We start from the raw sequence: 12,612 nt of genomic DNA on the forward strand, positions 1-12,612 counted from the left end.
AATACCCGTCCGCATGTGGCCAATCGGACCAAAGATCTCATCACATCCTTTCGATGGGAAACTCTAGATCATCCTCCGTACAGCCCCGATCTTGCACCCAGTGACTACCATCTGTTCCTGCACTTGAAGAAACACCTGGGCGGTCAGCGTCTTCAAGACGATGATGAAGTCAAAACAGTGGTGATGCAGTGGTCAACAAGTCAGACGGCAGACATCTATGAGGAGGGATTCAAAAACTAGTACAACGTTATGACAAGTGCCTCAGTATTGATGGAAATTATGTAGAAAAGTAGATTAAGTTACAGGCTTTCAGGTAAAAATAAAATTATTGAGATATCATAGCACGTCTTTTCTTAATTTCAAGACGGTGCTTACTTAAAAAACACGCTTCGTATGAGGATATTTAGTCACTTGTATATGAGACCCAAGTCGGTAGGAATATGGAATTAAATGATAATTAAATGGACACCCTAGCTGCAAACAGGCGTTGATATACATCATTGGGGACATGTTGAAAATGTGTGCCCCAACTTCGACTCGAGCCCAGGATCTCCTGCTTACATAGCAGCCGCTCTATCCATCTGAGCCACCGAGGATACGGGCACAGGGACTTAGCCCTTTCACGCTCCCCGTGAGACCCACATTCCCAGCATGTCCACACCACTACATTCGTAGTTCGCCTAATGTTTGGCCATCACACAGCGTGCTAGTGATAAATCCCTACAGGCGCACTATCCTCTGTGCCCTCGGTGGCTCAGATGGATAGAGCGTCTGCCATGTAAGCTGGAGATCCCGGGTTCGAGTCCAAGTTGGGGCACACATTTTCACCTGTTCCCGTTGATACATATCAACGCTTGTTTGCAGCTAGGGTGTCGACTTAATTATCATTTCATTCTAGAGAAGCTGCACGGTCATCAGTGCTATCTGTTCTTTCGGGAACAGATAGCATCTTCATATACACGGTGTCCCAGCTATCTTGTCCACCCAAAGTATCTCTGGAACAATAACAGCTATTGGAAAACCACTCTCACCGGTATCAATGTAGGGCTGGGGCCCATGAATGTACATATTTGGAAACATTCTAAAACGAAAGCATATGTGTTTTTTAACACAAGCTTATGTTTTTTTAAATGGACCTCCCATATTTTTTTCTTCCGCAATCCATAGCATGACAAAGCACATACACAATGACGTTGATTGCATCGCAATATTCCCATTACAGCCCGAGATATTCAGATGCGAAGTTGACGCTTGAAACACCCGACATGCGCTGCTAGCACACGTCCTGAGGCTCAGGCGTGAACCCCATGCTGCCCGTAATCGCGATGTGATTAACAAGTAAGTGTCTCTCTTGATAAGTATGGAGGTGTGATTACACATGTCAATCACATCGCGATTACGGGCGGCATGGGGTTCACGCCTGAGCCTCAGGACGCAGCGCATGTCGGGTGTTTCAAGCGTCAACTTCGCGTCTCAATATCTCGGGATGTAATGGGAATATTGCGATGCAATCAACGTCATTGTGTATGTGCTTTGTCATGCTATGGATTGCGGAAGAAAAAATATAGGAGGTCCATTTAAAAAAACATAAGTTTGTGTTAAAAAACACATATTCTTTCGTTTTAGAATGTTTCCAAATATGTACATTCATGGGCCCCAGCCCCACATTGATACCGGTGGAAGTCGTTTTCCAATAGCTGTTATTGTTCCAGAGATATTTTGGGTGGACAAGATAGCTGAGACACCATGTATAGTGAAGATGGAATTAGTTGCCAGAAATGCAGCTGCCTGTGATGTGATTCGAAACACACCAGGAACCTTCGCCAGGGTGCGTCAGAATCTTTGTTGCCGATGTCATGCTTGCGTTGAGGTTGACGGCTGTCACTTTGAGCAGATTTTGTGAGATACGGAAGAAATGGTACGTTCATTGTGTTAGTGATGGTATTTGCAGTCAAGTGTAACTAATGTAAATAAAAAAGTACGCAGTAATGTGACTTAATTCCTATTATCTCCTTAAACTGGCTTCTCCGACCCCAGATTTCCCACCTCAAATTCTTCAGTGGAGCGTCCTCTATATCCTGTTACATTTTTGCACTCTCTTACGAAAAGAGTCTGTCTTCACGCAAAATTATTGCCCAATAAATGTGTATGAGGGCCCATGAAGGCCATTGAGCAGCAAGTGTGTTGCATTGTCATAAGAGAGCAATGGATCCGCGATTACTGCGCACACACAGTTGTACTGCCGTGCGGATAACAGGAGCATCGCGGTGTGCGAGCGAAATAGCGCAGCAGCTGGAAACGACTCCAGGTTTGAAGTACGTGGCTCATTATGATCCTTGTGAGCAAATGCTTACAACTGCAGACAGATTCAGTTTGAAACTCTGACGGTGTATGGGCCAAACGGAGCGTCGCATCATGCTGTAGTGAAATGACAACAACATTGACCGAGGACACACGCACGTGGATGAAGCTGGTCGGGAAGTTCACATCGTGCAACACACGGTTTCCATATTTTTTGTAGGCTGAAAGAACATCTAGGGGCAGGAGGGTTTCGAACAATGAACACGTTCACGTATAGCTTCGTCTAAATGGCCCCGTGACCAAGGCTGCATTTCCACTGTCGAGGAACTCAGCAACTGGTACAACGCTCCGACCGTTGTTTACAGAAACTTGTTGATTACGTTGAAAAATAGTGCCGCCTATCTGAAGTGTAGTGCAGTACTCATGAAAAGTTACGTGACCTGCCATCGTATGTTGTGTACAGTGTCCGCCTGATAGTAGATCTTCCCGCACACCAAGGAGGCTGTGCGGGTAGCCGCCCCGCCAGGGGGACGTCCTTAAACTGCTTTCAACAACTCCGAGATATTCCCCTTGTCTAGCCTCGGCTGTTCACCACGGAGTTCACGTTGCCTTCACAGCGTGCTCGTCGAAGCAGTGTGTGCTGGCTGGTAAGAGGCCGTAACACGTTCAATAATATTGTCATACTGTCAATAATTAACCGCTTGATGGCGTTATTGAAGTATTGTCAATACTGGAAACCTTGATGAACGGCGCTGATGGACCTCATAAACTCTCAATATTGTCAATACATATTGAATATGTGAGGTCAAATACTGGCGGTTTGACAATATGCTCCATTCAGATGTTGGCAGAGCTGTAGAAACCAGCCACTTGTCGTTAGCGTGCGCTGTTTATTTTTTCAATTCGCCATTGTGCATGTCATACCTCAGATTCCATTTTCAAAGCGTCTTTAACACAAAAGAACTGTAAGGGGCCTATGCAAGGGTAATCACTGTATTTTTGTATACCAGATTCGGATGGTTGGCGGAGGATTTTCTACAACATTGCTTAATTGCTTAATTTGAAAATAAAAATTGTTGTGTTGCATAGCACTTTCGAAAAAATGCTCCCATTCGCAAAAAGTCATACATGTGCAATGATTAGTAATAGGTCTGCGAAATGCATTTCAGATTCACCAAATTATCTCAAAGCGTAAAAAAAAGTTATACGTTAATTACATAAAAGATCCTTGCTGTGCAGATATAATCGCTTCAGAGATTTCCATAAAATGTTACTAATTGTACTTGCTGTTATTACAGAACTAAACTTGGCGCATTAGAATGACCTGTCTGTCACCAGGCATTTCTAGGTTAGTCCTAATATCTTGTCGAATGCTGTTACCTCATCGACCTATTTTGCTTTTCTATTTTACTTCATATCGACACTAATAACTTGTACGATGCCATCGGAACATAATTTATTAAATCCTTTCGGGTCCTTGAGTCTGATTTATGTCAGTAAATTAAGATGTCAGCAGTCGCTCCTTTTTTTAACCAATCTCGGACCGATTTCCTCTTTTTCATATTATGGAAATGGAAGAGGATGTAGATGAAGATGAAATGGGAGATACGATACTGCGTGAAGAGTTTGACAGAGCACTGAAGGACCTGAGTCGAAACAAGGCCCCCGGAGTAGACAAAATTCCATTGGAACTACTGACGGCCTTGGGAGAGCCAGTCCTGACAAAACTCTACCATCTGGTGAGCAAGATGTATGAGACAGGCGAAATACCCTCAGACTTCAAGAAGAATATAATAATTCCAATCCCAAAGAAAGCAGGTGTTGACAGATGTGAAAATTACCGAACCATCAGTTTAATAAGCCACAGCTGCAAAGTACTAACACGAATTCTTTACAGACGAATGGAAAAACTAGTAGAAGCCGACCTCGGGGAAGATCAGTTTGGATTCCGTAGAAATACTGGAACACGTGAGGCAATACTGACCTTACGACTTATCTTAGAAGAAAGATTAAGGAAAGGCAAACCTACGTTTCTAGCATTTGTAGACTTAGAGAAAGCTTTTGACAATGTTGACTGGAATACTCTCTTTCAAATTCTAAAGGTGGCAGGGGTAAAATACAGGGAGCGAAAGGCTATTTACAACTTGTACAGAAACCAGATGGCAGTTATAAGAGTTGAGGGACATGAAAGGGAAGCAGTGGTTGGGAAGGGAGTAAGACAGGGTTGTAGCCTCTCCCCGATGTTATTCAATCTCTATATTGAGCAAGCAGTAAAGGAAACAAAAGAAAAATTTGGAGTAGGTATTAAAATCCATGGAGAAGAAATAAAAACTTTGAGGTTCGCCGATGACATTGTAATTCTGTCAGAGACAGCAAAGGACTTGGAAGAGCAGTTGAACGGAATGGATGGTGTCTTGAAGGGAGGATATAAGATGAACATCAACAAAAGCAAAACGAGGATAATGGAATGTAGTCGAGTTAAGTCGGCTGATGCTGAGGGTATTAGATTACGAAATGAGACACTTAAAGTAGTAAAGGAGTTTTGCTATTTGGGGAGCAAAATAACTGATGATGGACGAAGTAGAGAGGATATAAAATGTAGACTGGGAATGGCAAGGAAAGCGTTTCTGAAGAAGAGAAATTTGTTAACATCGAGTATAGATTTAAGTGTCAGGAAGTTATTTCTGAACGTGTTTGTATGGAGTGTAGCCATGTATGGAAGTGAAACATGGACGGTAAATAGTTTGGACAAGAAGAGAATAGAAGCTTTTGAAATCTGGTGCTACAGAAGAATGCAGAAGATTAGATGGGTAGATCCCATAACTAATGATGAAGTATTGAATAGGATTGGGGAGAAGAGAAGTTTGTGGCACAACTTGACCAGAAGAAGGGATCGGTTGGTAGGACATGTTCTGAGGCATCAAGGGATCACCAATTTAGTATTGGAGGGCAGCGTGGAGGGTAAAAATCATAGGGGGAGACCAAGAGATGAATACACTAAGCAGATTCAGAAGGATGTAGGTTGCAGTAGGTACTGGGAGATGAAGAAGCTTGCACAGGATAGAGTAGCATGGAGAGCTGCATCATACCAGTCTCAGGACTGAAGACCACAACAACAACAACATTGTTTTCTGTTGCTCGAAAGCTATAGCTAATATAACTGCAGCAAACGATTTTGCTCTTGCGTGTTCGACGTCTTAACCTTGAGTTGTCAGCTGTCAATTTTTGTCAGTATTATTGACAGTATGAGGTCGCTTCAGTATATTGAACGTATTAGAAACTAGTATTGTCAAAAAATATTGAACGTGTGGTGGCCCCTTTAGGTACCACTTTGCTGCGACGGGTCACGAGCCCTCGCAGCGTCTCTGAGATATTTAGGCCACCGCCGGATAGTGCTAAGTGAGTTACGCCCTACGCCTCGGAGTGCCAGCAGTTCCGTCTTGGCGCTTCACGCCACCAGTTCGTCCTAGTCAGCCGTCACACACCAGTAGCACCGGCGCAGTAACTTCCCAGGTTCCCACGCCGCCGCCTACAACGACTCTAGGGTTCGTCGTATAGGAACATCACAGACACCGTCATACGAGACAGATTTCTGTTGTTCGCACTTGGGTGGATATTCATCCGTTTCGTAGAGAGAGCGTGGGTCACATTACAAATCTTTCAGTAACAAAATGACAAGTACGGCAGAATAAAGTAATCCATGCACAACTCTGGAGGTGCCTTTTCTCCATAATCGGTCCACACATGATAATGAAGGTAAGATATTTTTATGACGCTGAGGCCAGCGAGGTGGTGCTGTGGTTAGCACACTGGACTCGCATTTGGGAGGAGGACGGTTCAAACCCCTTGTCCGGCCATTCTGATTTGGATTTCCCGTGATTTTTCCTAAGTCGCATCAGGCAATTTCCAGGATGGTTCCTTTGAGAGGGCAGGGTTGATCTCCTTCCCCGTCCTTCCCTAATCCGATGGGACAAATGACCTCACTGCTCGCTCCCTTCCTTCAAATCAACCAACCAACTGATGATGAAACTTCCTGGCAGATTAAAACTGTGTGCCGGACCGAGACTCGAACTCCGGACCTTTGCCTTTCGCTCTACCAACTGAGCTACCCAAGCACGACTCACGCCCCGTCCTCACAGCTTTACTTCTGCCAATACCTCGTCTCCTACCTTCCAAACTTTACAGAAGCTCTCCTGCGAACCATGCAGAACTAGCACTCCTGAAAGAAAGGATATTGCGGATACATGGCTTAGCCACAGCCTGGGGCATGTTTCTGGAATGAGATTTTCACTCTGCAGCGGAGTGTGCGCTGATATTAACCCTCCTAGCAGATTAAAAACTGTGTGCCGGAACGAGTTTTAATCTGCCAGGAAGTTTCATATCAGCGCACACTCCGCTGCAGAGTGAAAATCTCATTCTGGCAACTGATGATGGTTGCAGTGATGCTCTTCCAGTAACCCGCAATGAATAGCAACAGCTGCGTGAGGAATGGAATAAAATTCTGTTGACAGCCATTCAGCTCTTTTTTTTTTAGCTTGTTCTCTTTTTGACTCATCAGTTTTCTGACTAGTGCGATGCGACCCGCAAGGAACTCCTCTCACCGGCCCGGGTGGCCGAGCGGTTCTAGGCGCTACAGTCTGGAACCACGCGACCGCTACGGTCGCAGGTTCGAATCCTGCCTCGGGCATGGATGTGTGTGATGTCATTAGGTTAGTTAGGTTTAAGTAGTTCTAAGTTCTAGGGGACTGATGACCTCAGAAGTTAAGTCCCATAGTACTCAGAGCCATTTGAGCTCCTCTCTTTTGTACTGTCCTCATCTCATAGTACGAAGCACTTGCCCCCTACCTCCTGAATTATTCGCTAGATACAGAGGTTCAAGAAAAATGTGGAAACGTCGCTAGAAATACATGCTTGAACACAAATGAGCTGTGCACGGCTCGCGTCTATTCTATTTATTGTTTGTCATCTTATATTACGGTACTCCCGCCTCGTTTTCTTATTCCATTTACTGGCGTCACTAACTTCCTGCCTTACTTGTCCGTGAGCGGCAGCAGCAGCGCGTATCGATAAGTGCACTGTCGTACCATCTCTGGAGCGACCGGTAGTATTTCCGGGTCGTCGTGTGTCTGGCAGACAGTACGGGACGGACCAGCAGTGCATCGGGACGGAGCGCCGGTGGGGCGCCGACAGCCAGTGTTCGCCGACCGCTGGCGACAGACATGAACTGTCCGACGGAGGGACATCGGAGCGGGACGACCGTTGGTCGGTCGTTCGGTTGGTCGTCCCATCGGCCGACGTATACTTGGTCCTTTCACCGTTTCCGGGCCTGGGAGATGGTCGGTTGGCGTAGAGCAGCGAGGAAGTCTCCGCAGCGCGTGGTTTGGCCGGGAGAGCTGGCGGCGTCTATGTGGTGTCGGAGTGTGTGGTGCTGTTTCCATTGTTATGAGGTTCGTGGCTCACCGACCCTGGACACGAAACTTGAGTTTTGACTTAATCTACCAGCAAGTCACGACTGTTCACATTATGTCGTTTGGAGTTCGTTGTCGGCTGTTGGGATGTTCCCGCAAGCAACGACGTGTGTTTCCAAGTTGGCAAATTTTAGCCACCCTCCCGTGGAGTTTAACTGTACTTGGTTATTTAAATTAAAGTGTACCAGCGGAATCTTCTGCCTTGTGACCATTAACGTTCTGGTTACCTGCCCTGGCCGTTGACGTAAATTTAGGCAGTGTATTCTCCTCATCGTGTTGTAGCTGTGTTTGGCATGGTGTGCAGTTTGACAGCTCAATGTATAATTGGTTGTAGGCGCCAATACCTTCTACGTTCTTCCATTTATTTCCCTGTTGAGTGCTCGTCGGGTGAAGCGGAGGATAGCTTGTCGGTGGGTATGATGACTGTCTGTCAGTTGGGTTGTCGTCGGATCGATAATGGTTGGGCCGACTGCCTATTACAAATGGTTCAAATGGCTCTGAGCACTATGGGACTCAACTGCTGAGGTCATTAGTCCCCTAGAACTTAGAACTACTTAAACCTAACTAACCTAAGGACATCACAAACATCCATGCCCGAGGCAGGATTCGAACCTGCGACCGTAGCGGTCTTGCGGTTCCAGACTGCAGCGCCTTTAACCGCACGGCCACTTCGGCCGGCTGCCTATTACACCTGAGCATCAATGTTTTAATTCCAAGCCGACCCTCGGAAACTTCTGAGCACCGTTGGTGTACTGCCTTTTCTTGTTTGTTCTTGTTGTTTGTACTAGTATGGATTCTAGCCGATTTTTAGATTAAGGTTGTTTTGCCCTTAAGATGTCCGATGGTTTGGGTCTTGAACCTAATTTAAGAAATGTTTTACGTAAAGCCTTTGGCATTTTTAAAACTGATGTTATTGAGCCTTAAGTGTTGGGCCTTCAGCCGATTTTGAATTTAAGTTTTTTGCTCCTGAAGGGTCAGATTCTTTGGGCCTTCAGCCTAGTTAAGGAACTGTTTAAGATAAGGCTTTGCCTTTGAATTTCTGATTTTGGTTGAGCTTTAAGTTATTGGCTTTCAGCCGTTTTTAAATTACAGTGGTCTTGCCCTTGAGGCATGAGATTGTATGGCGCATTCAGCAGGTAGTTAAGTTCCAAGACTAAAGCTGTGTTCTTTTTTAAAAAAACTTCGCTCTTGTAATGTTTGATCAAATAAAAGATTGTATGTTCGAGTGTAACTGACAGCCGCTTATTTTGGCCCTTTCCACAACTTGAACTACTTGTCCTGTCCTGCAGGCATAGCAGGGCGTCTCAATAAATACATAGCTAGTCAAACCAGCAGGTTAAGCTGTTGTATTTCACCAGTAACGGCACCTGTGTATTGACCTCAGTACGTTGCAAGTGTCAGTTTTCGTGAGAAGAGTGTTGTGTGTGCTTACGAGTGCATTATGTTGGAGCGAAGTAAATTCGAAAGTAGTCCTTGTATGGTAGATGCTTCCATAACCAAGGTAGCCGAAGTGTTTGTTGTTTCAAGAAGATCTTTACCACACACAGGGAAATCAGAAAAACATCAGCCACGAAGTCACAACGACGACGAAAATGTGAGTCTACTAATCGTGACAAACGGTCATTGAAGACGATTGTGACGTGAGCTAAGAAGACACAGCTGCGAAAGATACTGCAGAATTGAACGTAGCACTCCCGAACCTTTTTAGCAACGAAAATCCCCGAATGAAGGTTCTTAAACAGGGAACTGCAGGGCAAGTTGGAATTCCAAAACCATTGACCAGTGATGCAAATGCCCGTAACAGTAAAACGGGACGCCGAAGTTACAACACCTGGACTATGGAGCAATGGAAGAAAGTCGTGTGATAGGATGAGTCTTATTGCAGAATGTTGCAACTTCTGTCTGTCCTTACGTTCCAACAGTGATATATGTCGGGGGTTCGGTGACGATTTGGGCAGCCATATCGTGGTATCCCATGCACCCCAAGTTCACACTGCAAGATCGCATTAGTTCCATGGCTCATATGCCCATTTTGGCTGATCAAGCCACGGTACCATCTTTGTTTCCAAAAGTGATGCTGTGTTCCAAGACGACAACACCGCTGTTCCCACAACTCGAGTCGTCCAGGACTGGTTCTGTGAACAACAGGATGGATTATCGCAACTACCCTGGCCTCCACAGTCAGCTCATGTCAATATTATTGGGGCTTTGTGGTCTCCTTTGGGGCGAAAGTGTGTAATCGGTATCTACCTCCGTCATCGTTACCTGACGTTGCAGCCATGGGCCTTAAACATTTGATAGATGAACAATGTAACACCTCGGTTCAGTTTACAGTGATAAAAACTGTAGAAGGAATAATTTAAAATTAAGAGGAGAAAGTAGTGTAGAATCAGAGTTCGGTAATTGCAGATCAAAGTTATAGTGTATCAGCAAGTAGTTTAACGTCTAAGTACAGCAAAGCCACGGAATCTCCGTCATGGAGAAGGCAGTGACGTTAAACTCTTCTGATGAAATACCTATAAAAAGGCCTGATCGTTATTATTGCCGCCTTTTTTCCTTGATTGTTTCGTTAAAGGGCGGGGAACCCTTGTCAGTCATCGAGATAATAATTAGATTGCACTTTATCGTGTTAAGATTCATGATAAACTATTAGAATATTACGGAGATTAAAAGTGATGTAGTGTACGATCTCTGACTGTTGGTAGCAACGGAGTAATAAGGGAATTTTAGGACGTGAGTGCTAGATTTGAAATGCACGGACATATAGATGACAGAAACTCAAATTATTCAGATATTAACGTGTGGACTTTTGAAAGTGTCGTGTGCCGTTTAGTTGCGAATCTGGACGTAGAGCGCGTGCATATCGGCATTTGCGGACTATTTAGATTCCTCCAGGCTAGGAACCTTTTAAATAGACCATCATCCATCACCATCTTAATCCTTGAATATAAAGTGAAAGTGAAATAAAAGTGTGTTGTACTTATTTCATTTACCTAGTACTAATCAGTGAAGGTTTTACGGAACCAAAGCTATTCAGCAGTAAGTCAGCACCATCTAGCGGAAGGCGTAGGCATTAACTAACACGCTAACTGAAGTGAACGTTTCGTGTTTCACGGACTGCTTAATATGAACTTTTGTGACTCTTTGACGTCCCCACTCCCTCCGAAAGGTGGCGCAGGCTGTCTTAATCATAAAAGTGGAGAGTTTTAGCCGGGCAAATTACTAAATAAAAGCGATATTTACAAGACTCGCAGTAATACCAAAATACAAGGCCCGCACCTCATCGGAGAGTCGTCCCTGTCACGTCGGGAAGTAAAGCCGGAAAACCTGCCGACGATACGTATCTACGAGCAGACTTCGACGTGGAGTACCTAAAAAGGGAATCACAAGAGAATTGGGGATGCTTCAAGAACTACTTCTAGTCTTCGAGAGAAAGATGTTAAGGAACACTTTTAAAAATTGATTAAAAACAATCTTGACCATCATAAAATATTTATTTGCAGTGGTTATCGGGTTTGGTCAGAATGTGACCGTCTTCAGACCATTCATACCATGATCGTAGGCGGTGACTGCTTTGTGACTCCACGAATGAAAACTGCTATAAATATTTTATTGCTGTCAACACTAGTTTTAATCTATTTTTAAAGTATTGTAACCAGACCACTGTTTTTCTCCACGAGAAATGTTCTCAGAAATTATTAAGGAAAGTATTTGGCCGCAACCCACAGAACCAACCAGAGGAATGGAGGATATTAAAAACCATGAACTGGCAGAGCAGTGTTCATAAGCTCATGTTGGCCGACGGACGAACAAACGATTTATGTGGGCAAGACACCTAATTATGGCAACGGTCTTGCCGCAGTGGATACACCGGTTCCCGTGAGATCACCAAAGTTAAGCGCTGTCGGGCGTGGTCGGCACTTGGATGGGTGACCATCCAGGCCGCCATGCGCTGTTGCCATTTTTCGGGGTGCACTCAGCCTCGTGATGCCAATTGAGGAGCTACTCGACCGAATAGTAGCGGCTTCGGTCAAGAATCCCATCATAACGGCCGGGAGAGCGGTGTGCTGACCCCACGCCCCTCCTATCTGCATCCTCCATGAGGATGACACGGCGGTCGGATGGTCCCGGTAGGCCACTCGTGGCCTGAAGGCTGAGTGCTAAAAGAAAGACACCTAATTACGATGGAAGAGGAAAGGCAACCGCGGGTAACAATATCAGGATCCATGGAGGTCAGAAGGGGCCGAGGAAGACTGTGGACGGGGTGGAGGAATGATCTCCACAGGGGTACGGAGACGGTAGACCTCGATAAAAGGGAAAAGAAATGATTGGCAGAGGATTGTAGAGAACACCCAAGGTAGCCTCAACCTAAGCAACAGTTAAGAAAAAGAATAGTTCAACTAGGAATCCCATTTCTGTGTGACTCTTATACATCCCTTGCTTCGTCCGTCAAGTGATCCCCAATATCGATGTCGCTAATTTCATTTCTGCTACTACTTGTCACTATGACCTTTCATTGGTTTACTCTCGATTCACAGTGTGTTTATTAGACTTCTCGGTCCCACTCAACAGTCTGCAGTGGCTTATCAGGGCTGTATTCCTAGAAAATGAAATAAAGTAATGAAGTGATATTTTTGGATGCTAATCGTTCAAGAGGTGAGACACATTGCATTGACGGCAGTAGGAGTACAACAACATCATGGACTTATAAATTCTGAGTACTAATGATAAAATGGAAATTTCGTAATGTGGTCTTCTTTTGCGAACCATTTACCTGGTGATCAAAAAGTTAGTATAAATTTGAAAACTGAATCAATCGGAGAATAATGTAGATAGAGAGATA

The 12,612-nt window shown here is 44.8% G+C and overlaps 1 protein-coding gene and 1 pseudogene across 1 annotated transcript in view; both read left to right on the forward strand.

The window, feature by feature from the left end:
* The window catches only part of LOC126428137 (uncharacterized), a 744,079-nt gene that overhangs the window by 513,196 nt on the left and 218,271 nt on the right, over positions 1-12,612 (forward strand). The gene's annotated exons all lie outside the window — the stretch shown is intronic.
* LOC126428517 (5S ribosomal RNA) lies at positions 11,613-11,730 on the forward strand (annotated as a pseudogene).

Source organism: Schistocerca serialis, chromosome 12 (assembly GCF_023864345.2).
Source record: "Schistocerca serialis cubense isolate TAMUIC-IGC-003099 chromosome 12, iqSchSeri2.2, whole genome shotgun sequence".
Taxonomy (NCBI): domain Eukaryota; kingdom Metazoa; phylum Arthropoda; class Insecta; order Orthoptera; family Acrididae; genus Schistocerca; species Schistocerca serialis.